This window comes from Pelobates fuscus, chromosome 1 (assembly GCF_036172605.1).
Source record: "Pelobates fuscus isolate aPelFus1 chromosome 1, aPelFus1.pri, whole genome shotgun sequence".
NCBI classification, from domain to species: domain Eukaryota; kingdom Metazoa; phylum Chordata; class Amphibia; order Anura; family Pelobatidae; genus Pelobates; species Pelobates fuscus.
In genome coordinates this window covers 149,376,348-149,401,745 of record NC_086317.1, presented here as the reverse complement: position 1 = coordinate 149,401,745, position 25,398 = coordinate 149,376,348, and the positions used below count along the sequence as shown (strand labels likewise).

The 25,398-nt window shown below is 44.7% G+C and overlaps 1 non-coding gene across 1 annotated transcript; it reads left to right on the top strand.

The window, feature by feature from the left end:
- Positions 1-6,096: 6,096 nt before the first annotated feature.
- On the top strand, positions 6,097-6,168 carry TRNAP-AGG (transfer RNA proline (anticodon AGG)). The gene has a single exon. It is a non-coding gene; the product is annotated as a tRNA-Pro (tRNA).
- Positions 6,169-25,398: the final 19,230 nt, after the last annotated feature.

The window sequence follows — 25,398 nt, the reverse complement described above, 5'->3', positions numbered from 1 at the left end:
GACATATTGGGACTTTTGGGACTACTGTCCCTTTAAGACTGTGATACATATTCTAGTATATTGCCTGTAATATTATATGTGTATATGTGTATTAAGTTTAACCTGGGATATGTATGCAGCATTCATCTGATTGTTCGGTAGAATCACTCCATTTATTATATTGAGTGAAACTACCGAACAACCAGACCACCCAGGAATAAGTGTGCCTCCAATTACAGTTTGCAACAATGTTGCGAACGGGTAATTGGCAATCAGTGTAATGTATTCTTTGTCCTCTGGGTGGCCGCCATTCGGGAAACAAACACGTGGCGGCGGCCATCTTAAACTACCGAACAGCGGTGTTTTGCCGTCGAGTGTCTGGAACTAAAATCGGACACTTGACTAGGCAAACACCGCTGAGACCTCCATACTTCCAGAAATTCGTATGGAAACTACCGAATGACCCGCCGTTCGGTAGAAAGAACCCCACAAACAAGGGAATTCATTCAAACCCTCTCCAGGCTCTATAACACAGGCAATTCGTCTGTTTTCATTCCCTTGTTTGTGACCGACCGCAGGGCCAAAATGCATGGAACTGTTTTCGGATACTTTACCCATGCGGTCGGTCAAATCTTTGGAACCCCATATCTCCCGAACCATTCATCCGAATTACTTGAATTTTGGATATGTTGTCCCCCTGAATAAGGGCTATCCAGCGATGCTGGATTTAAAGGTGTACCCCCGGGTTTTGGGGTACATCCAGAACTTGGCTGAAAAAGTGTACCGGATAATTGGGTTTAATGTTATCTGAGGGGAGGGGATGTGTGGGCTGAACCATGTATGTGATTGGTTATTTTATGCCTCCCTCTGGGTGTGGCCTGTATGTGTATTATTGTAATAAAAGCCAGGCTGGATGAGACAGTCCAGAGTTCCTGTTTTAACCTCAAAGTGATGTGTCGTCTCATTATTGGGGGAAGGATTTATTGTATGCTGTTCCAGTTGACTGCTAGGAGTACAAGCCTATTCGTATGGTTCCTATTCAATGGTCTACAGCATTCATATGCTTGGGAGAATTTAAAAGGTTTCTCGGATTCCGTGAATGTGGTGTCTGCCAGAGTGCTTGGAGTCCTCTGGAAGCACTAGGAGCATCCATTAACGGAGGTACCAGGTCGGGGTGCCAGGTGATCCGTTACATTGGTGGCAAGCGGTGGGATGGCGTCCTAGTGCGAGGTAAAGCAGCTCGGAGACACAGTGCGTTTGGATTTACAAATTGAGGGCGACGCTGGTGTGCATACAGCGTCCCTGTTTACATAAAGATTTGGGAAAATGGGGTTCGTAGACCCCTGGGCAACACACACACCTGAGGAAGAGAGTGAATTAGAATGGAGAGATAATGCCCGGATAGAATTATGGTACGATGCCCTGGAGGAAGTCCAGTATCAACGGCAGCAGCGCCTTCCTGGTGTCGCATACCGGTTGGAGGAACAAATGGCCTGGCGGATGCCGCTTCTGGGAGACCAACCTGGAGGGCAGCGGGTAAGACAACTCGAGTACCTCGTGGAAAGGGAACTGAGCCTGGACACCTCATACCGGGCACTGTGGTGGTGCACTGTCCAGCCAGAGACGTGGAGGGCAGAGGGCATCCAGCCAGAGGGGGAGAACTACACGAGCCCTGGCCTGTTGTGGAAAGCCTTAGTGGAGGATGTCGACTTCGGCAGTCCAGCAGAGTCACGGTACTGGGCTATCTTTCATTACCGAGGTGAGATGATACAGGGCCCGAGATCTATTGGACTGGGACAAGACCTCCGCCGTTTCGCTGCCATGGAACGAGAGCTGGAGATGGACTATGTAGAACTATTAAATTCCTGCCAGCCGCAGAGCAGGGACGCAGACCGGGAAAACTGGGTGGCAGACCCAGACCTGCTAGCCTACAGCTGGGAAAATGTGGCTGAGGTACCCCCTGCTTCACTACCAGCTGCAGAAGTTGGGGACCTCATAGACTGGTCCTGGAGAGACCCACAGATGGCAGGTGGAGATGGGACCGAGATCTCTCTACCGGCCCTACAGGGATGCTGGGCAGTTGGCCCAGATCCCCAGCGGCAGTCTACGGTTCAGGGAGAGGAGCCTGTTATTACCTCTCCCCAGCGGCAGCACAGCTCACCAAGGGGAGACAGTAAGCCCCTCACCAGCGCAGATGGGACTGTGGTCTCTGCGCCCTGCTTACAGGGAGTACAGAGGGTCAGCCCTGCTCCCCAGCGGCAGTCTACAGTGCAGGGAGAGGCGCCTGATACCCCCTCTCCCCACCGACAACCTAACACACCAAGGGGAGACAGAAAACCCCTCACCAGCGCAGATGGGACCGTGGTCTCTGCGCCCAAGTTACAGGGAGCTGAAGGGGCCGTCCTCCCTCCCCAGCGGCAGTGTGATTTGTTGGGAATTGGGAGCCCAGTCTCCATTCCCCAGCGGCAGTGTGAATTGCAGGGAATTGGGAGCCCAGTCTCCATTCCCCAGCGGCAGGCTGAGTTACAGGGGGCAGAGGTAGTTGGTCCTACCCCCCAGCAGCAGAGTGATATGCCGGGAAGGCAGTGTGAAGTGCAGGGAGAGGAGAGCAGCGTCCTCCCTCCCCAGCGGAAGGCTGAGTTACAGGGGGCAGAGGTAGTTGGTCCTACCCCCCAGCAGCAGCATGATTGTTTGGGAATAGAGAGCCCAGTCTCTATTCCCCAGCAGCAGGACACTGAATTGGGAGGAGAGACAGTCGGTCTCCCTCCACAAAGACTGAAAGTAGGCATGGGAGAGGAGATTGTTACCCCCTCTCCCCAGCGGCAGACCATCAATGGGCAGAGTGTTCTAATGGGAGAGGAGATTGTTACCACCTCTCCCCAGCGACGGATCATCGATGGGCAGAGTGTTCTAATGGGAGAGGAGCTGGTTACCACCTCTCCCCAGCGGCAGCTTAATGTACCAGGGGGAGACTGTAAGCCCCACACCTGTGCAGATGGGACCGTGGTCTCTGCACTTCCAGCACAGGGGGTAGGGACGGTCGGTCCTGCCCCCCCACAACAGGGCTGTTTAGCCAAAGGGGAGACAGTCTGTCTCCAGCAGCAGAGCTGTGTAACTAAAGGGGAGACAGTCGGTCTCCAGCAGCAGAGCTGTGTAACTCAAGGGGAGACAGTCGGTCTCCAGCAGCAGAGCTGCGCAGCTAAAGGGGAGGCAGTCGGTCTCCAGCAAGGCTCCAACCAGACTACTCCCGGGGTAGTGCTGGCACCAGGGCAGAGTACCGCTGGGCTCTGCCCACTCAGCAACCCACCAAAACAGCCTACCAGTCCCCCACACAGCCATGGTGAGGCACCTGGACCTGGACAAGTTTTTCTCTTACTCAGGTGTAGTAACCATTTATTGTGGGTGGGCTGTACTGCTGTTTCTGTTTTGTGGGTGGGCTGCTGGACTAACAAGGGCACTGACCGGCAAGAGGTCAGGTACCCTGTTAGTCTGTTTGGAAAAGGGGAGAAATGTGGCGAAACCAACCTCGCCACTGGGCCCTGGAGAAGCCTGTTTGCTAGCCTCCTACCTGCTGACTATGGCCCCTGGGTTATTTGGGGCATATTGTACTGTATATCGCTGCTACTGGCCCTTTTAACAGCATCTATGGACATATTGGGACTTTTGGGACTACTGTCCCTTTAAGACTGTGATACATATTCTAGTATATTGCCTGTAATATTATATGTGTATATGTGTATTAAGTTTAACCTGGGATATGTATGCAGCATTCATCTGATTGTTCGGTAGAATCACTCCATTTATTATATTGAGTGAAACTACCGAACAACCAGACCACCCAGGAATAAGTGTGCCTCCAATTACAGTTTGCAACAATGTTGCGAACGGGTAATTGGCAATCAGTGTAATGTATTCTTTGTCCTCTGGGTGGCCGCCATTCGGGAAACAAACACGTGGCGGCGGCCATCTTAAACTACCGAACAGCGGTGTTTTGCCGTCGAGTGTCTGGAACTAAAATCGGACACTTGACTAGGCAAACACCGCTGAGACCTCCATACTTCCAGAAATTCGTATGGAAACTACCGAATGACCCGCCGTTCGGTAGAAAGAACCCCACAAACAAGGGAATTCATTCAAACCCTCTCCAGGCTCTATAACACAGGCAATTCGTCTGTTTTCATTCCCTTGTTTGTGACCGACCGCAGGGCCAAAATGCATGGAACTGTTTTCGGATACTTTACCCATGCGGTCGGTCAAATCTTTGGAACCCCATATCTCCCGAACCATTCATCCGAATTACTTGAATTTTGGATATGTTGCCCCCCTGAATAAGGGCTATCCAGCGATGCTGGATTTAAAGGTGTACCCCCGGGTTTTGGGGTACATCCAGAACTTGGCTGAAAAAGTGTACCGGATAATTGGGTTTAATGTTATCTGAGGGGAGGGGATGTGTGGGCTGAACCATGTATGTGATTGGTTATTTTATGCCTCCCCCTGGGTGTGGCCTGTATGTGTATTATTGTAATAAAAGCCAGGCTGGATGAGACAGTCCAGAGTTCCTGTTTTAACCTCAAAGTGATGTGTCGTCTCATTATTGGGGGAAGGATTTATTGTATGCTGTTCCAGTTGACTGCTAGGAGTACAAGCCTATTCGTATGGTTCCTATTCAATGGTCTACAGCATTCATATGCTTGGGAGAATTTAAAAGGTTTCTCGGATTCGGTGATTGTGGTGTCTGCCAGAGTGCTTGGAGTCCTCAGGAAGCACTAGGAGCATCCATTAACGGAGGTACCAGGTCGGGGTGCCAGGTGATCCGTTACAGTGTGTGTGTGTATATAATGCATAGTGTGTGTATAGTGTGTGTAGTGTGTGTATACAATGCAGAGTATGTGTAGTGTTTGTATAGTGTGTGTATATAATGCAGAGTTTGTGTAGTGTGTGTATAGTGTGTGTGTATATAATGCAGAGTGTGTGTATGGTGTGTGTGTGTATATAATGCATAGTGTGTGTATAGTGTGTGTAGTGTGTGTATATAATGCAGAGTGTGTGTAGTGCTTGTATAGTGTGTGTATATAATGCAGAGTGTGTGTATAGTGTGTGTATATAATGCAGAGTGTGTGTGTGTGTTTGTATAGTGTGTGTGTTTGTGAAAGGATGTAATTTGTGTAAAATGGACAGGAGGGGAGACATTTTTTTATTTTAATATTTATAAGTTTTATTACTTTTTTATTCCCCCCTCCCTGCTTGTTACCTGGCCAGGGAGGGGGGATATGGCATTCCCTGGTGGTCCAGTGGTGTGTACTGAGCAGTAGGGGCCGGCAGCAAGCTGTGACTTACCTTCCCAGCAGCTCCCTGTGTAAATCTCGCAGTCTGCGTGCTGCGCGGAACGTTGCCATGGTAACCCGTGGCAACGCTCTGACGGCCGCGGGACTCACAAGATTTTACATGGGAGCTGAAGGGAAGGTAAGTCACAGCTTGCTGCGGGACCTCCAGGGCCACCGGGCTTCTAATGGGCCCAGCGGTCCTGGGAGGTATGATCGGTATCTCTATTGGCCGATACCGATATTGCCGAAAATACCAAATATCGGCCGATAATATTGGTAAAACCGATAATCGGTCGATCCCTAGTGCCCGGCGAACTCGAGGCAAGTTGTTAATCTTAAACAGTTTGACAACTTTTTGTGTGAGAGTGCCAGGGCACTCTTGGTACCATAGTCATCACTACTGCAGGCTGTAGTGGTTTGCTGTTTGGAATTAATTTCACTTCTTCATGCAAGGAGGGAAGAGGTGAACTAATTTATTCTTGATGCTTCTGAGAAATAAAATGTTTTGGGTTCTTTATACAAAGCAATATTGCTGATAGTGGGATGGTTTGATATTTCAACGTGTAAATGAAACATAATGCAAACAATGCCATGAACCTGAAAATTGTTTTTATTATATTTGTTGTAATAAGCGTTTCCATCCAAAATATTTTTTTTTCTTTTCATTTTGCTTGGTGTAGCTTTAAGATATAACTTCCATTGTGCCTCAACTGTAAAATGCTGTAATATGATGCTGTCTGTCAGAGTGCACATGTGAAATTCTTCAAAACATCTGGACAAGTAGTTAACAGCTGGCTCGTTGGTCTAGGGGTATGATTCTCGCTTAGGGTGCGAGAGGTCCCGGGTTCAAATCCCGGACGAGCCCTCTTTTGGTTTGTTTTTCAATGTTATCATGGACGTCATTGTTCAAAAGCCTAAATGTACCACAACTGTGGCTGTTTTGCAACCATTAGCTTTACTACATCTTAAAAATGCTTATGAAGAGCATGTGAGCATCCCTCAAGACATCATATTTCATAAACGTGGTTTATCACACGTGCACACAGCGTTACAAACTGTTTTTAAAATCTTCTCAAAAAAATTGTTCGTTTCTTTTTTTAAAGCTTAAAATTTATTTTCCAAAGTTATACATTACTTTCTGACGACAGCCTTTAGATGAGTGACTGCCATCCTCTGGATGTGCTGGTACTTCGAAGAACCATTGGCACACTGTACAGTGCATGAGTCAATTAGAAAGGACACAAAATCTCATCTATTCTGCAGTAAACAATTCAAACTCAGAATCAGTTTCCCCCTGGACAACTAGGGAAGGGGGAGCATGACATCTGCCCATGTAATGTGGGCTGGATTAAAAAAGATCAGTTGAGGAACCCTGACTGTTTTCTGTCTGGGAGAAAGAGAGTGCTGCTAGATCAAATTCTCCTTTGCCCAAGCTTGTCCTCCCCACCTTCTCCCTCATCGAAGGCAGTCATGGGGGTTTATGGATTATGGTTTTCAAGGTCAGGGTATGGATTATGGTTTTCAAGGTCAGGGGGAAGTGGTTAGTTTACTTAGGGCAGTTCTTAATAGGCTCCCTGGGGGTTGGCCCTCTCTCTCATTCCCTGTCCCCTTCCTAACCCTACTGAGTGCTAGGTCAGTGGTGTTGAGGATCTGCTCAAGGGGCTGCTAATTGTCTCCCCTGGGGATGCCTGTTCCGCTGGATGTCAGGGACAAAATTCCTAAGGGTGAGTATGTGTTTTCACGTCACTTCACTTCACGTCCCTAGTACCCCCTGATAGGGAGTCAGTGGACAGGCAGGGGCATGGTGACATGTCAGATGGGAAAAAGGTAAGCAGCTGCTGCATACCTTTGGTAACAGGCTTCAGGCGTTTTCCATTTTTGCAAGAATTTTCTCATGGCGGTTTCCAGAGAAGGTTCCGAGGTTGTTTAGTTACTTAGAACTGATTTACAAGGCGTATAAAAAATATGGGGGGTCAATGCTGGTTCAGGTATGACCAGCAGTTTCTTCAGAAACTCTTGGTGAGTCCAAGCATGGACTTTGGGGGACAACATAATAATGATCCCCTGTTGGCCGTCCCTCTTTCCAGGCGCAGCCGGCGCACACTCCGGTGTGTTGGCTGGGCAGTGGAAGAGTGTTTGTTGGCTCTTCAACGAGAGCCACTGCAGGTGGTATGGGTCCTGCATTGTCAAACATGAGTGCTTGCACTGTGGTGGAGCCCACCCCTCGTAAGAGTGTTTTAAAAAGGGCAAGCAGGGAGTTAGGTCCTCTAGAGATAACGTACCTAGAGCGGAGGACGCTGGTGAGCATTGGAAGGATGTGTCCATTGCTCGACCGGTATCCTAAGCAACGGGGAGTGCAGGTATTTGATGAGTTTTCTGTCGGCTTTTGAATAAATTTTGTTCATTTAGATTTACTGATACTCAGATTTGTGGGTCATTTTTGTTCAGTAGTGGGGAAACTAGCAATTTGGGAGATTTGTGGGTCATTTTTGTTCAGTAGTAGGGAAACTAGCAATTTGGGAGGAGAAACTCAAGAAGGAGGTTTTTATGGGTCATTCTGTTGTCATACCCCAATTTACGGGTCTTGCCATTGGGATTGGTGCCCAAGAAGTACCCTGGGGCTTTTAGTCTCATCACCTGACCCATCCGATGGGATCCCCATGACCAAAGGGCCTGTGAGACTTTGTTTCTGACTTTTGAGGAAGTCCTATTTGTCAGTGTGGCGTTGTTGATGGGATCTCTGGCTACCAGGGATATCTCCTCAGATGCTGGTAGATTGGGGTTGACGTTGGCCCTACTGGAGTCACTGTGAGTTAAGGATACGTCTGCCTCAGTTGTTGTGTGGTACTTGTCTGCTCTTACCGTTTTGTTCTGTTACTTTGGGTGGCAAGACGTTACTAAGGCATTTTGTGTTTTGCGCATTCTAAAGGGTTGGAGGATGATTCATAGACCCGACTCCCGTCGTCCAATTTCCTATTATACTGTTCCTCTTCGTACGAAGTTCGTCTGTTTCAGGTAGCGTTTGTTGTGTGTTTTTTTGGTGCCTTGCGAATCGGTGAACTGGTTGCTTCCACTACTCTGGTTTAGTCTGTGCTTCTGCTGTCTTATATGTCAGTCACCTCATCCAGTCTGATCCTTCTCATTTGTCACTCTAAGACATATCTGGAGGGCCCATTTTATCCAGTGTTTCTGATTCAATAGTTTGTGTCGGTGCAAGGGCTTTAGGGTTTTGCAGTCGTGTGTGTCTGGTGGTGGTCTGGCTCCTGGCATTTACACAACTTACTCCTTTTGCATAGGTGCGGCAACTCAGGATGTGGTTAAGCTTTTCGGGTGATGGCAGTTGGTGAGCGTCCTTGTTTACTAAAAGATTCAGTCCTGCGCTGCTCACCCTGTTGTTTATTCTGTTTATCGTCCTAGGTGTGGTTCCTCGATTCATCTGGATTTAGGGCCATTCGTACATTTATTGGGCCGGCTAGGCGTGCTGAGTATAGAATATATGGCCATAACCTTGGGTTCCCATTTTAGTTGGTTTGGGTACATTGGAGGGGTCTGAGGGGTTTATGTTAGGACAACTTAAATGCTTAGTCGCTGCGTGTCAGGGCTGGTCACGTTAGTTGTACATGCGGACGGGAGCGATATCAGCCAACAGCAGTCAGTGGATCTCAAATGCTATGGAACATAACTTGGCACACTGCTTTACGTTGTTCAAGGATCTGATCCTAGTCTGATCCGAGATTGTTCCTCACCGTGTGTGGCTCAGTAGGGGGAATAGTAAGCCATTGGAACGCTGTAAACATAAGGTAAACAGGACCATTTCCAGATTTGTCCGTCATTTAGGAGGAGAAGTGGTACGACATTTTGAGCTGGAAGGGGTGAATGACAATGTTATGAGACAGAATGGGTTCCATTTGTCCCCCATTGAACTGGACATTTTCAATGTGGGATTGCAATCTGGGATTGAAGCTATGCTGTTGACGGGAGGCCTCAATGCCAGCACAGCAGAACGTGCAAGAGGGGCATCCTGGCCTTACCCTTTACTCTCAATTTCACACATCCCAATGTTAGGAGATATGCAGGTAGGGATCAGTTTTTTAGTGTGACTAAAGGTTTTTCAAAACATTGTGAGAATGTTTTCCATAGTTCATACAGGGAAAGGGAAAACGAGGTTTCAGGGAAAATGGCTTACTTTGAATAAAGTAATAGTGTTCACAATAAGTTGCTCTGTTGTGATGACATGGAAACAAGACTCAATAGATTTTCTGTTTAGCTACACATAAATAAGCCTAACAGGTAAATTATACTTTCCCAAATGTCTTAGTCCTTGCTTTAGATTCCAGTGATTTTGGGGTAAAATCCCATTGCGAAGTCTGTAATTTTTTTTATTTTTCCCTCCCCAGTAGTATAGTGGCCGTTCACACAACTGCCATATATCACCAAATTATAATAACCATCCAGTGAAACATAATTTCTGTTACCCTGGCTTGTCTTCTGTCATGCCTTTTAATTTATTTTGGTTTAAACAATCTTTTTGTACTTGTTTGCTATTGTTATATCTGTTTGACAGACAGATTATTTTCAGCTACAAGTCGATTAAAATTTTTGTTGAACTAACTAATTACATTCTGAAATTTTTGTTAAAATATTAATCTCTATTGGAAAGGAATTATGGCTAAATACCTATGCAATCTGCATCTGCATTAAAAGGACACTATAGGCACCAAAGCAACATTAGCTTAATAAAGCAATTTTGGTGTATATATCATGCCTCGGCAGTCTCACTACTCAATTCCCTGCCATATAACAATGTAATCACTTTGTTTATGCAGCCCTAGTCACACATCCCTACATGTGACTTACAGAACCTTCCTAAACACTTCCTGTAAAGAATCATCTAATGTTTACACTTCCTTTATTGCAAATTCTGTTTAGTTTACAATGTCTTATCCCATGCTCTGTTAATAGCCTTCTAGACATTCTCGCGTCCTCCTGTGTGTGATTAAAGTTCAATTTATAGAGCAGGAGATACAAACCTCTAAAGTAAGCTACATTTGATTTAAACTGAAACCATTTTGTTTTCATGCAGGCTGCATAAACAAAAACAAAGTGATTAACCCCTTAAGGACGCAGGACGGTTCAGGACCGTCATGGGCATTTTTCCATTGCCGACCGAACGTCCTAAATTTAAGATGTACTTACCCGATCGCCGTCGTTCCCCCGGCGGCGATCGGCGGTGCTCCCGTTGTGGGGAGACTGCCTGCAGCCCAGACAGTCTCCCCATGGCAGATTAGGACCCCTGTGGCCATGTGACCACATGGTCACAATAGGTGTCCATGTGTCTGCCTGCAGGGGGACTGTCTGTGCTGACAGGCAGTCTCCCTGCAACTGTAAAATCAGAAAAAAAAATAAAGTTAAAGTGAATAAAAAAAAATTATTATTATATATGTGTATATATATATATATGATATATAGACATATATTATACCTGTATAATATATGTCTATATATCATATATATAATGTCATACTAAGTGTATTTTTATATTAATATGTACATATATTAATATAAAAATACACTTATAATTAAATTACACACGTATATATAACATATATAATAAGTATATATATTGTATATATATATTATTATAAAATACAAATAAAAAGTAATTTAAATTAAATTAAACATGTAAAAATAATAATAAATTTTTTTACAAAAATTATATATCTATACGAAATTTTATTCTAACTGTATTTTGATATTTATATATATATATATATATATTTACGGTATATCAAAACACACTTAGAATGTAATGATATATATATCTATGTATAAATAAATAAAAACAATACGAAATATACATATGTCCATATACATAATGACATAAATAATTTCATAAATATACACGTAGACGTCAAATATATAAATATGTATATATATTAAAATTCTACGTGCGTATTTATGTAATATTTTTACCTAATTAAGTAATTTTAATGATTGCAATTTGAGGGACCTGCCTGCCAACCCAGGCCGAAAGTCCAGATAATTTAATTTGCTAGCACTGTATTTTACCCTGTAACTTTCTATGACACCCTAAAACCTGTACATGGGGGGTACTGTTTTACTCGGGAGACTTCGCTGAACACAAATATTAGTGTTTCAAAACAGTAAAACATATCACAGCGATGATATTGTCAGTGAAACTGAAGTTTTTTGCATTTTTCACACACAAACAGCACTTTCACTGAGGATATTATTGCTGTGATACATTTTACTGTTTTGATACACTAATATTTGTGTTCAGCGAAGTCTCCTGAGTATAACAGTACCCCATATGTAGAGGTTTTATAGTGTTTGTGAAAGTTACAGGGTCAAATATAAGGCTTGATTTTACTTTTTTTTTTTTTATTGAAATTTGTCAGATTGGTTAGGTTGCCTTTGAGAGCGTATGGTAGCCAAGGAATGAGAATTAGCCCCATGATGGCATACCATTTGCAAAAGAAGACAACCCAAGGTATTGCAAATGGGGTATGTTCAGCCTTTTTTAGTAGCCACTTAGTCACAAACACCGGCCAAAGTTAGCGTTTCTTGCATTTTTAACACACAAACAAATATAAATGCTAACTTTGGCCAGTGTTTGTGACTAGGTGACTACTAAAAAAACATACCCAATTTTGAATACCCTGGGTTGTCTACTTTAAAAAAATATGTACATGTTAGGTGTGTTTCGGGGATTTATGACAGATAACGGTGTTACAAGGTCACTATTGATACATTTAAAATATATATATATTGAAACAGCAATTTCCTACTTGTATTTATAGGCCTATAACTTGCAAAAAAAAGCAATAAAGCATGTAAACACTGGGTGTTTTTAAACTCGGGACAAAATTTTGAATCTATTTAGCAGTTTTTTTCATTAGCTTTTGTAGATAAGTAAAAGATTTTTCAAGTAAAAGTCCAAAAACATGTTTTTTTTTAATTTTTCACCATATTTTTTTTTTTTTAAATAAAATATATGACATAATACAAATAATGGTATGTAAAGAAAGCCCCTTTTGTCCTGAAAAAAACAATATATAACTTGTATGGGAACCGTAAATGAGAGAGCGGAAAATTACAGCTAAACACAAACACCACAAAAGTGTTAAAACTGCTCTGGTCCTTAACGTACAAACATCGCAAAAACAGGCCGGTCCTTAAGGGGTTATATTTATATAAAGTAGACACCACAGGCTATTTACCTAAGGTTGTTTTGAGACTTTCTACGTAGTCATTTCACCGCCAACCTCTGCTAAATATTGGAGTAATTTTTTTTTTTTTTTTTTTTGGCACACAAACTTATAACAAAGAACTTCTCGTGTGTATTTTGTAAAGTTAGTGTGTTAATTTCTGTACAAAGTTTTATTTTGTGTTCAGTTACATCTGCTGAGTAAAATAACACCCCCTTTGTATGTCTATGGCACTATTTCGTGAAGCTACAGTGCCATATTTGAGACCTGTCCTTTTCAGTATTAACAGCAGAATTTTGAGAGACGGATTTAATGAGCCTATGCTTCCATTTGGGGTATTATAACAGTTTGACTGTTCAAAAAAAAAAACCCAAAGGCCTACCATTTGTAAAAGTAGACACTCCAACGCTTTGAGGCAATCTCCTATGTGGCAGCATGCACATTAGCTCCCCCCATTGGCTGACTTCAGAGTAGGAAGTGCGACCCAGCGCAGAGGGACTTCAGTGCTGGAATCCGGCTTGGTAAACTAAACTAAACTGACAGCTGTGTGTTATTAAAATCAAATTGAGCAAGGGCGGAGCCTAACCGTGAGCCAGGACAGTCGCATGCCTGAAGAGCTCCGTACGAAGACACCGAAAAACGGCTAAAATTGGGGAGAAAGCCATCACCTACCCTCACAAAAACAGTCCCCTGGCTGAGAGTTCGGACATGGGTCGAAAAAATAAAAAGCCCAAGCCTGATAAAAGCCTGATGAACCGGGATATCGCCGATCTCTTCCGCAACTCCCAGAGGGCCGCGTGGGACAACATGGCTCTTGCGGACGAGGGCTCCTCTTACTCTTCGGAGGACATGGCCGAGGCCCCGATGGTGAGTGCCTTACCTACCACTAAAAAAGCACGGGCCCCATCGGCGACGGACCGGGACCCCATCACAGCAACCCAACTCAAAGCAATGTTGGCAGAACTTCGAGAGAACATAGCGGGAGACCTTGCCCCATTCAAAAAGGCCATTGAAAGTGCAACTACCAAAATGGTCCAACTTGAGGCCACCCAGAGCACCCAAGAAGGCCGGCTCCCAGAGGTGGAGAGAGGCCTGGCTAACCTGACCCAATACCAACAAAAAATTGACACCAGATTAGATGCCATGGAAGACCAACGGCGCAGATATAACCTAAAACTAAGGGGAGTGCCCGAGACAGTGGGACTGCAGGACTTACCTCATTTCCTCAGGCGGCTTTTTGCAGCCCTCCTACAGCCGAAACAGGCCAAAACCATGAGACTCGACGGCATGTTCCGTCTAACAAAGCCACCCAATGCACCGCCGACAGCGACCCCGGACCTTATCCTCCGTTTTGGCTCCATGCGGGACAAGGCCCTATTACAAGAAGCGGTGAGGGGAAAAACCCCCATCACCTTTGAGGGCACCACACTGCACTTCTTTCCAGACATGTCAAGGGGCACTCTCCTATGGCGCCGATCCCTGCAACCACTACTCCAACTGCTCCGAGCCAAGGAGGTACCGTACCGCTGGGGCCCGAATCGCACAGTACTAATTACAGCCGGAGACACCGCTCTACGGGCAAGCACCGACAAGGAACTAGAAGACCAACTGCGGACACTTGGAATAACTCTGCCATCACCAATTGCAGGTGGGGACCTGTCACGGGTGGATTTGGCGAAAGTCAGGGATTTTACACCGCGAACCACGAAACCCACTTCCTCCACGGGAACGGGGACCTGAGGGGAAAAGAGCGGGCTCAAGGGTCTGCTGCGCCCTTATCCAGGACTCTCTTATCACCCATGGACTGGCCTACGGCCATCATTTCGGGGACTTAAGAATGCCATAACTGCTTTCTCCTCCCCCCCCTTGTTGAAATTGTTTTATTGGTTTATTATGTTAAATTGTTTACATATGTTTATCCACTCTTGCTGCACCTCACGTGAACGCAAAGTTAATCGAGACAGGAGCTGAGGTGCCCACAACCTCTAACAGTAAGCCCACACTCTCGTTACTAACAGACCTCTCTTCCTTTTCTAACTAGCTGTACAAAGCATTAGGTGTTACCTATCTCACACTGTATACCAATCTGAAAATGCCTCCACCCTCTTATTTAGCTCTCAACACGGCCAACTCCACACAATTAAGGGGAAGATACCCCAGCCACTAGGGGGCGCTGACCTCACACATGCACGCACCCCCCCCACACCCTGGCACTATGGACAGGGATACACTCCATCACTGTAATGGCTTACACATAGGCAACACCAGACCCAGACGGGTAATATTCTATTTCTGACTCTTGATACACCCACAGCCTAGTACAAATATACACGCAAGGCGATGTCCACAAATGCAACTGCCACGGACTCCACCTTGCATAACCCCTCCTGCACCTTTCACAATTATGCTAATATACTCACCTATACAAACCACTGGAGAAGTCCGCCCCATGGTGCACTCATGCTAAAGCGAGTTACACCGCTCCTAGACGTACACTTCCAATGCACCCACTGGGGCTTACCATTACGTTTGGAACCTGTTAATACACCTGTTAATAACCTAAAATATCACTCCGCATGATGCTGAACACCAGTTGATCACTATGTCTGTAAAGCAATGTATGATGGTCAAGAACTGTCCACACAATGTATTTTATCTTGCATATCATGTGAAGTGACAAAAATAAAGAATAAAAAAAAAAAAAAAAAAGTAGACACTCCAGGGTATCTCTTATGGTGCATATTGTGCCTTAACATGCCCCCATTTTTTCACCAATATATGCCAAAGTATGTGGTAAACCATTATTTGGGGCATTTTTTACATACGGATTACATTTTTGCTGGGCATTTTGTATATTTCACATGTGCCACTAAGTTATGCTCAGTGAAGTCTTCTGAGTAAAATGACACCACCATTGTATGTCTTTGGCAATAGTTTGTGAAGTTACAGTGCTGTAAAAGAGACTTGACAAGTTTACGTTTTTAAGTGTGAATTTTCATGGAGGGTTTTGATGCGTCCGTGTTCCACTTTGGAGCACTTGAGCAGGCTACATATTACAACTACACCATAAAGGCATACCATTTCTCAAAGAACACATCCCAGGGTATTTAAAAAGGCATATTTTGAACCTTAGCATGGGATCATTTTTCCGCTAGCTTGTACCAAGTGTAGTAGTAATAAGCGTTTTTTCTGCCTTTTTGACACACAAAGTGAGTTTGCACAGTATATTTTGCAAACCTTATGTGTGCTACGACTGCATAATACTTCATATGTTGCTCAGCTATATCGGCTGAATACAGCAATACCCCCGTATGTACCTTTGCCAGGTATATGTGGAAATTGGAGAGGCACATTTGGGACATAGCCATTCCAGTTTTTTTCAAACTTTACATTTTTGCGATGTGCCCATGTCCCAATTTAGAGTATTTTACCAGGCTATATAAACCAAATACTCCATAAAGCTTTACCATTTCTTAAAGATGACATCCCAGGGTATTTCAAAAGGCATTTTTTATTTTTTTGAAATTTTTTATTTTTGTTGTGCATATTGTGGTAACATCCAGCATAATACACTGCTGCGCCCCAACAGCTGCAGCGACGTTTAATCAACATAAAACATTTGCATGGTTGAAACATACATAGCAATGATTGTCTTGCACTTTTTAATTGTTTAAGCGTGTGTGAGTTAGTGTCTCAGAGATGGGTTGTAGAGGTACTAGTGTGCGTGAAGTTTGTGCATATTTGGTCTTTAATTTAGTTTGGTATTAAGGATGTGTCAGGTCGGGCTGTTCAGAGTGGTGCCGTCTTATTGTCAAATGTAGGAGGGTTATCTAGCCCGCCATAGGTGGTACCCCTTACCGTGGGGGTCGCGGGGGGGGAGGGCTGGCCGGTGTGTAGCCATACGTCTGCCCTGTGGCGCCCGAGTCCTAGGTGTTGTGAGTGAAGGGGTGGTAGGTTCTCCGTGGGCATATGTCGTGTGTGTGGTGCGTTAATATGCTGTTGATAACAACTTATGAACAGTTTATAAACAGTTCTGGTGTAACTCTTAGCGGCCTGGACTGCAGACTCTTAGGGTTTCAGATTCCCTGGTCAGTAGCCGGTGTGGCGGCAGGAACAAATGGGGCAGCTCGGGAGGGGTTCCACCTCTGGGTTGTCGCCCGTCTGTCATCATGTGTTTCGAGGGGAGGTAGGCCCAGCGCCGTGAGGAGGGTCGGGGCCTCCGACATCGATGAGAGTTTATGTATTGTCCCTTTGTGGTTCACCACTAGTAGCCTGGGGGACATCCACCTGTATTTGATGCCAACTGATCGTAGCTGGCTTGTGAGGTGCTGCAGGGATCTCCGCCATTGTAAGGTGGACCTCGTGAGGTCCTGATAGAAGGTGAGGCTGGCGCCTTCAAAGATGAGCGGTGTCTTGCCTTGCAGTGCTGACCAGATGGAGAGTTTTTCGTGGTAGTGCGAGCATCGCACTATGGCGTCCTGTACTGCCGTCGCTGGAGCTCTGTTGGATTTAGGCAGGCGGTAAGTCCCATCTAGGGTGACTTTTTTGGCCTGTGCGGCCGGCAGAATGGTGGCCACCAGGCGTCTCACATAGTGAGAGGTCACCGTGTCCGGTATGCCCCTTATTTTTAGATGGTTTCTCCTTGACCTGTCGTCCAGTGTGGCTAGGTGTATGGAGAGCGAGTGTTGCGAGGTTTCTAGATGTTGGATGGCTTCTTGTACGGTTTTCATACCGTGTTGTAAGTCAGTGATGTCTCCCTCTGCTGTTGTCACTCGACCACTAACCTGCTGTATATCTGCTTTCATAGCTGTCACGTTAGCCGCCAGCAAGTTTTTGATTTCCCCCACCAGGTTTTGGACGTCCTGCTGGGTGACTGGGGCTGACCCATCTCCTGCAGCCTGTGTGGTATGCCCAGCGTGAGGTTTGACAGGCTGTGAGGTGCACTCTGGAGGTTCTGCGGCCTTACTGTTCCCATTCGGCGCCATTTTGGGCGGAGGCTGCCTCTGGAGCATTTGGTCGATGTGCTGCGCCTCTGTGGGTGTATGTGCAGGTGATTTGTGGGATCTGCGTCCCATCTCGGCGGCACTTGCGTTCTGCCGTGCCGGCTGCTCTCCGGAACCACCCGGCGGTGTGAAGGCGCCAAAGAGAGCCGCCAGTTCCAGGCTTTGGGTGGTGGGGTAGGCCCCGGTTTTCCGTCTCTTTTTTGGCGTCTTGGCCGCCTGGAAAAATGGCATGTGGTGTGACCGGGTCTCGCCCTTGTTGCTGACAGGTAGGGCACCCGTGTGTATGTATGATTTGGGACGATTTGTAGCTTAGTTTTGCCGATTAATGTCGATGAAAGTCGGAGCTGATGCGACTTGCGTCCGCTCCCGTTTAGGTCCAGCCAAAAGGCATATTTTGAACCTTAGCATGGGATCATTTTCCCGCTAGCTTGGACCAAGTGTAGTGGTAATAAGCATTTTTTTCTGCCAATTTGACACACAAAGTGAGTTTGTGCAGTATATTTTGCAAACCTTATGTGTGCTATGACTGTATAATACTTCATATGTTGCTCAGCTATGTCGTCTGAGTACAGCAATACCCCGGTATGTACCTTTGCCAGGTATATGTGGATGTTGAAGGGGCACATTTGAGACGCAGCCATTCAGTTTTTTTCTAACTTTGAAGTTTTACGCTGTGTCCATGTTCCATTTTGGAGTAGTTTAGATGGTTGGTTATTGAAACTTCCCCACAAACACATACTATTTATTAAAGAATACACCCTGGGGTAATTCAAAAGGCATATTTTGAACCTTAGCGTGGGATCATTTTTTCTCTAGTTTTTTCCAGGTGTAGTGGTAATGAGCATTTTTTATGTATTTTTTTTACTTTTTTTTAAACTTTTTAAAACTAGTTTTTAAACTTTTGTTTTGCTTATTATTTTTTTTTAAACTTTCCTAAACTTTCTTAAAACTTTTTTTTACAGATTTAACATTTCCCTAAGCTTTTTTTTACCATTAACCCCTAACTAGCAGTAAGCAGCACTAACCGTAAATTCCCCATTTTCCCATAACTCCCACCCACCCCAGCTAGCAAAATATATAATTATAAAATATTTAAATTAATGAATTAAATAAATTGAACCCCTGAGGGTTAAAAAATAAATAAAAGTTAATCCTCAGGGGTTAAAACAAATTAGATCACAGTATAATACTGTGATCTGTATTTTGATCACTGTAGGCAGTGATCGACTGACAGGGAAGGGGTTCATTTTTATTTGGACTGGGTAAAGGGGGGTGTCTTTTTTTATTTTTTACTTAAACGTTATTAAAACTTTTTTTTTTAAACGTAATTTTTAACTTTTTAAAGCTTATTTTAAAACTTTTTTAACATTAACCCCAAGTTAGCCTAACACCAAATCCCCAAATTCCCCACTAACTTCCACCCACCCCTGCTAGCTACATATATAATTTGAAAATATTTAAATTAATTAATAAAATAAATGTAACCCCTAAGGGTTAATTCTTTTTTTTTTAACCCTTAGGGGTTACATTTATTTTATTAATTATTAATTATTTATAAAAAAGAAAAAATCAGATGACAGTAAAATGTATTCCCTGCCAATTGATCACTGTAGTCAGTGATCAATTGGCAGGGAAGGGGTTAATTTTTTATTAAAAGGGGTAAAGGGGGGGTGGGATTTTAAACTAACTTTATTTTTTTTTTCTAACAGGGACAACATCAGTGAAGATCCGTCTCCCTGCACTTCACAGTGAACCCGGAAGTGCAGGGAGGCGGAAGGTGAGTAAATGGAGCACATGTGCTGGCTCTGACAGCCTTTCAGAGCGAGCACCGGTGCTGGGGCAGCCTGATCGTGTGCTCCCGGTCTGCCTCTAATACAGAGGCAGACCGGAGCACCATTAACCCCGCGATCGCCGCGATCTGGGGTTAATTTTACCGCGTGTTTTGTTGCCTCACAACCTGGAATTAACATGAATTGTTTGAGGATTTGCATCATGTAATTTACAGAACATGCCCACAACTTTGAAGATGTTTGTTTGTTTGTTTGTTTTTTAAAGCAAACAACAAATAGGACAAAATAACAGAAAACGTCAATGTGCGTAACTATTCACCCCCCTAAAGTCAATACTTTGTAGAGCCACCAGGGGGCCCGGCCGCCCCTGCGACCTGATATGTAGCCACTGTGGCCAGCCTCTTCTCCTGGGGGACCCAGGAGCCGGCCACCTCAGCGCCCCCCGAGGCTGGCCCTGCTGTCACCCCACGGCCGGTCCTGCGGGCGCCCGAGGGAGCACTCTCCCCTGAGTGCTTCCTCTTCAGCTTTCTCGCGCGCCGCGTACTGATACCGGAGCCGGAAGATGATGTCAAGAGGGAAGATGATGAGGGAGCTGAAGAGAAAGCACTCAGGGGAGAGTGCTCCCTCTCGCGCGTGCCAGCCTGCCCGCCCAGTGACCGGCCGTCCAGGAGCCCAGCAGCACCACTGGACCCCAGGGAATCCCCTCAGCACTCCAAAAGGTAAGGAGGCTGGGGGGCATTAAATTAAAAAAAAAAACATGTGTGAGTGTTGTTAGTGTGTGTTACTGTGAGTGTTACTGTGAGTGTTAGTGTTAGTGTGTGTGAGTGTTAGTGTGTGTGTGAGTGTGAGTGTTAGTGTGTGTGTGTTAGTGTGAGTGTGTGTGTGAGGGTTGGTGTGTGTGTGTTAGTGTGTCTGCTAGTGAGTGTCAGTGAGTGTGTCTGCTAGTGAGTGTCAGTGAGTGTGTTACTGTGTGTGTCTGTTACTGAGTGTGTTTGTGTGTGCGCTAGTGAGTGTGTGTTTGTCAGTGAGAGTGTATGTTTTGTAAGTGAGTGTGTATGTATGTCTGTCGCTAAGTGTGTCTCTGTCAGTAAATGTATGTGTCTGTTAGCTAGTGTGTATGCGTCTGTTCGTGAGAGTGTGTGTCTTCAGCACTTACCTTTCTCCAGCGCCGGACTCCCATGGCGCTGGGGATCCCTCCGCCTCTAATCTCCGAATGCGCATGCGCGGCATTCAAACCGCCTATAGGAAAGCATTACTCAATGCTTTCCTATGGACGTTCAGTGTCTTAGAATCGCAGGAGTGCCTCTAGCGGCTGTCAGTGAGACAGCCACTAGAGGCTGGATTAACCCTCAGTGAAACATAGCAGTTTCTCTGAAACTGCTATGTTTTCAGCTGCAGGGTTAAAACTAGAGGTGATCTGGGTGTCTGTAGTGGTCCTTTAAGTGTGTGTGCATCTGCATGCACTGGCAGCCCTGCAACCCCTGTGACCCCTGCGACCAGGTGCCCGCCGCCATGTATTGCAGCCCCAGCCCGCACAGAGTAAACACGGGGGGGGGAGGAAGACGGATCAATTTTTGCACCGGGGCCCCATGGGTCATGTGTCATGTGTTCGCCTCTGAGTCTGACCACAGATTTTCTATTGGATTGAGGTCTGGGCTTTGACTAGGCCATTCCAACACATTTAAATGTTTCCCCTTAAACCACTCCAGTGTTGCTTTAGCAGTGTGTTTGGGGTCATTGTCCTGCTGGAAGGTGAACCTCTGTCGTAGCCTCAAATCATGCACAGCGTGGTACAGGTTTTGCTCAAGAATATCCCTTTATTTAGCACCATCCATCTTTCCCTCAACTCTGACCAGTTTCCCAGTCCTGGCTGCTGAAAAATATCCCAACAGCATGATGCTGACACCACCATGTTTCACTGTGGGGATGGTGTTCTTTCGGTGATGTGATGTGTTGAGTTTGCGCCAGTCATAGCATTTTCTTTGATGACCGTAAAGTAAAATTTTAGTTTCATGAGAACAGAGCACCTTCCTCCATACATTTTGGGAGTCTCCCACATGCCTTTTCGCAAACTCAAAACGTGCCATTTTGTTTTTTGCTGAAAGTAATGGCTTTCGTCTGGCCACTCTGCCATAAAGCCCAACTCTATGGAGCGTACAACTTATTGTCGTCCTACGGACAGATACTCCAGTCTCTGCTTTGGAACTCTGCAGCTCCTCCAGGGTTACCTTAGGTCTCTGTGCTGCCTCTCTGAATAATGACCTCCTTGCTCGGTGAGTTTTGATGGGCGGCCGTCTCTTGACCGATTTCCTGTTGTGCCATGTTCTTTCCATTTGGTTATGATAGATTTGATGGTGCTCCTGGGGATCATCAAAGATTTGGATATTTTTTTTTTATAACCTAACCCTTACTTGCACTTCTCAACAACATTGTCCCTTACTTGTTTGGAGAGTTCCTTGGTCTTCATGGCAGTGTTTGGTTAGTAGTGCCTCTTGCTTAGGTGTTGCAGCCTCTGGGGCCTTTCAAAAAAGGTTTGTATATGTAATGACAGATCATGTGACACTTAGACTGCACACAGGTGAACATAATTTCACTAATTATGTGACTTCTGGAGGTAATTGGTTGCACCAGAGCTTTTTATGGGCTTCATAACAAAGGGGGTGAATACATACACACATGCCAATTTTCTGTTTTCTATTTCTAAAAAATTGTTTTATGTATATATTTTTCTCATTTCACTTCACCAACTTAGACTATTGTGTTCTGATCCATCACATAAAATTCGGATTAAAGGAACACTATACTCACCTAAATTGCCGGGGGCAGTGATATGGAAACCATGTTAAAGGATAAGATTGTTGAACATCTAAAATCACAGGCATTTCCAGATCAGAGACAACAAGGGTTTACTTCAGGGAGTCATGCCAGACAGTGTTTACTGCAAAAAGCATGAAGGCAATGATTATACTCACCAGAACAAATACAATAAGCTGTAGTTGTTCTAGTGACTATAGTGTCCCTTTAATAGCAAAGCTGCAGGAACAGTTATAGAGGGTGTAAAACTCAGTGCTCTCCCAGTTCATCCAGTGTCTGTGTGTGAGGCTGGACAGGAAGTGGAAGAGATCAATTCCCATCTGCCCGCTAACAACCTTTCACTCAGGAAATGCCTTGCATGAGGAGCAGGGGAAGTACTCAGTAATACACAATGTAAAACCACCCCTGCAGCTCTAATACCATCAGTCTGACTTGACTACAAAAGGTATAGAAGGGTAAGTATGTTTCAAATAACCCTTCAAACACCAGCATTTAAAGCTGAAATTAACTCTTTACCCAATTCCTATCTTTAAAGGACCACTCTAGTGCCAGGAAAACATACTCGTTTTCCTGGCACTAGAGTGCCCTGAGGGTGCCCCCACCCTCAGGGTCCCCCTCCCGCCCGGCTCTGTAAAGGGAAAAGGGTTAAAACTTACCTTTTTCCAGCGCTGGGCGGGGAGCTCTCCTCCTCCTCTCCGCCTCCTCTCCGCCCCGTCGGCTGATTGCACACGCACGGCAAGAGCTGCGCGCGCATTCAGCCGGTCGCATAGGAAAGCATTTACAATGCTTTCCAATGGAAGCTTGCGTGCTCTCACTGTGATTTTCACAGTGAGAATCACGCAAGCGCCTCTAGCGGCTGTCAATGAGACAGCCACTAGAGGATTAGGGGGAAGGCTTAACCCATTTATAAACATAGCAGTTTCTCTGAAACTGCTATGTTTATAAAAAAAAATGGGTTAACCCTAGCTGGACCTGGCACCCAGGCCACTTCATTAAGCTGAAGTGGTCTGGGTGCCTAGAGTGGTCCTTTAATACCTCATGTATTCCAATATGAAATGTAATCCAACTAGCCCGAAACTCAGTAATCCTAAACAAAGTTTATAGTACAACTTTAACCCCATCACAAGCTGTTAATCTTCCTAACACCTCTCTCAAACCTTACACCAACCTTTATCATAGCCACTTCTAACATTATCAAAAACAATACATGTTATCAATATGATGCAGTCACATATAATACACATTGTAATTACTATGCAGTCAAAACCAGTTGGCATCTCCCACCATAAATATGCATATGCACACATGCATGTTTTCTTTATAAATTCTTTATTTTGAAAGTTTTTTGTTTTTAAAGGGGGGGAGGAGGGTACAGAAAAAAGAACAGGGAGTTATTGGTGTACAAGCTGTCGCGTAACATGCAAGTATAGTTTCAAGTGTACAGAGAGAGACTGGAAGCTCAAGGAAAACACTCAAAAGGTGGGGTTGACCCAAATAGACTACCAAAGTAGTAACAGGCAAGAGAAGAGACTTGAGTGCCCTTAAGAAAATAATTAAGATTAAAATTTAACTTTTATTAGTATGATAATAAAAATTGACTATAAGGTGTTTCAACATCAAATAAAGTGATTGAATATTAAATATATGATAATTCTTCAGCAATTCATAACCCCATATATCTAGGGTAACCTGGTATCTCAATCCTAGCACCTAAGGATCTAAGGTGATGGAGTGACAGAAGATGAATCAACAATATGTAACCCAGGGTGTCTAGGATAGCATGGTGCCTCTACCCTAGCACCTCGGGATATTAGGTGATGAATTAACACTTGTTAAGTGTATGAGAATTAATTAGCAGGTTATAACCCAATATGACTAGGACGGATCAATATCTCAATCCTAGTACATCAAAATATCTATATGATGGTAATTAATAATATGTCTAGGACGGCAAGGTGTCTCAAGCCTAGCACATAAAAATAACTATATGATAGTAGTGAAATGCTGCATATGGAAATTCAGCTTAAAACATGCAAATAAATCAATCAAATAATATGTAACACACAGAGGACCTGTTCAAAAGTTTTCAGAGTACCTCTGATGCATTTTCATTGCAACAAAACAATGTTGCAGTTAATGCTTAGTGAAAGTAACTAATTATGCTGATTGCCATGTAGAGCTTGGATGGCTCGAGCTGAATCACTTGAACTGTTAGGGAGAGCGAGAGCTAGGCTGTTAGAACTATACCATAATCGTGAAGTATAGAGCTAGTATAGCTGCTTGTTGTAAGTTCAAGACGTCTGCTCACGAGCTAACAGAAAAAACTGCTCGGAATTCGTAGAAGAATATGGAGATACCGGTCAGGCTCCATGCTTCCAGCTGTTACTGTGAATCTCCGAGGGCCCCTGACGCGCGCGTTTCGCCACAACTCATCAATTTTTTTTTCTGTCACTCCATCACCTTAGATCCTTAGGTGCTAGGATTGAGATACCAGGTTACCCTAGATATATGGGGTTATGAATTGCTGAAGAATTATCATATATTTAATATTCAATCACTTTATTTGATGTTGAAACACCTTATTTTTATAGTTTAAAGTGGTTACACAGTCTGAGCATATTTGCCATTTGTTAACGTTAGTTTCTGCACATGTTATGTCTAAGTAAACATTATCAACATTCTTGTTAACATCTGTTATTCATTAGTCTTGGGGTTGGGGAGGGATACAGAAAAAGAATGGAAGGGGCTAGGATGTTCTCTCCGTATATTTTCTTTTTCATGTGCATTCCTTATTATTCATGTGTTCTTCTAGGGTAGTGGTACAGGAGAGGAATCGCAGGTAGTAGATGGTTATGTATAAGTCAGTGTACATATATTTGCTTCTGAGAGGGTCTAGCAGTCCGGGCTGTCTTTTCTGTTTTGGCGGTAGCGTACTTGATTTGTTTGTTAGTTCTGTTTTCTTTCGTGCCTTCTGTTTGGGTCTGTGGACTGGGGTTAGGTGTTGGGTGTGGTGTTCAGGGGGAAGTCAGGAGGGGAGGTTGGGGTACCATACCCTTATGCAGTGCTCAGTTTGCTTTCGTGGTGCGTTCAGTGTTGGCAGTCCTATGGGGGGCCTATGCTTGTTGTGGTGGGTGGGTTCTCACGGTGGGTCGGGGGGGATCCGGGTCGGATGATAGTCTTTCCTTCCTTAGGAGTGTTTGACTGTGTTTTTTACCCTTTACGTTGTGCTGCATTGTCTGCCTTATGTGTTAGTGTGGCG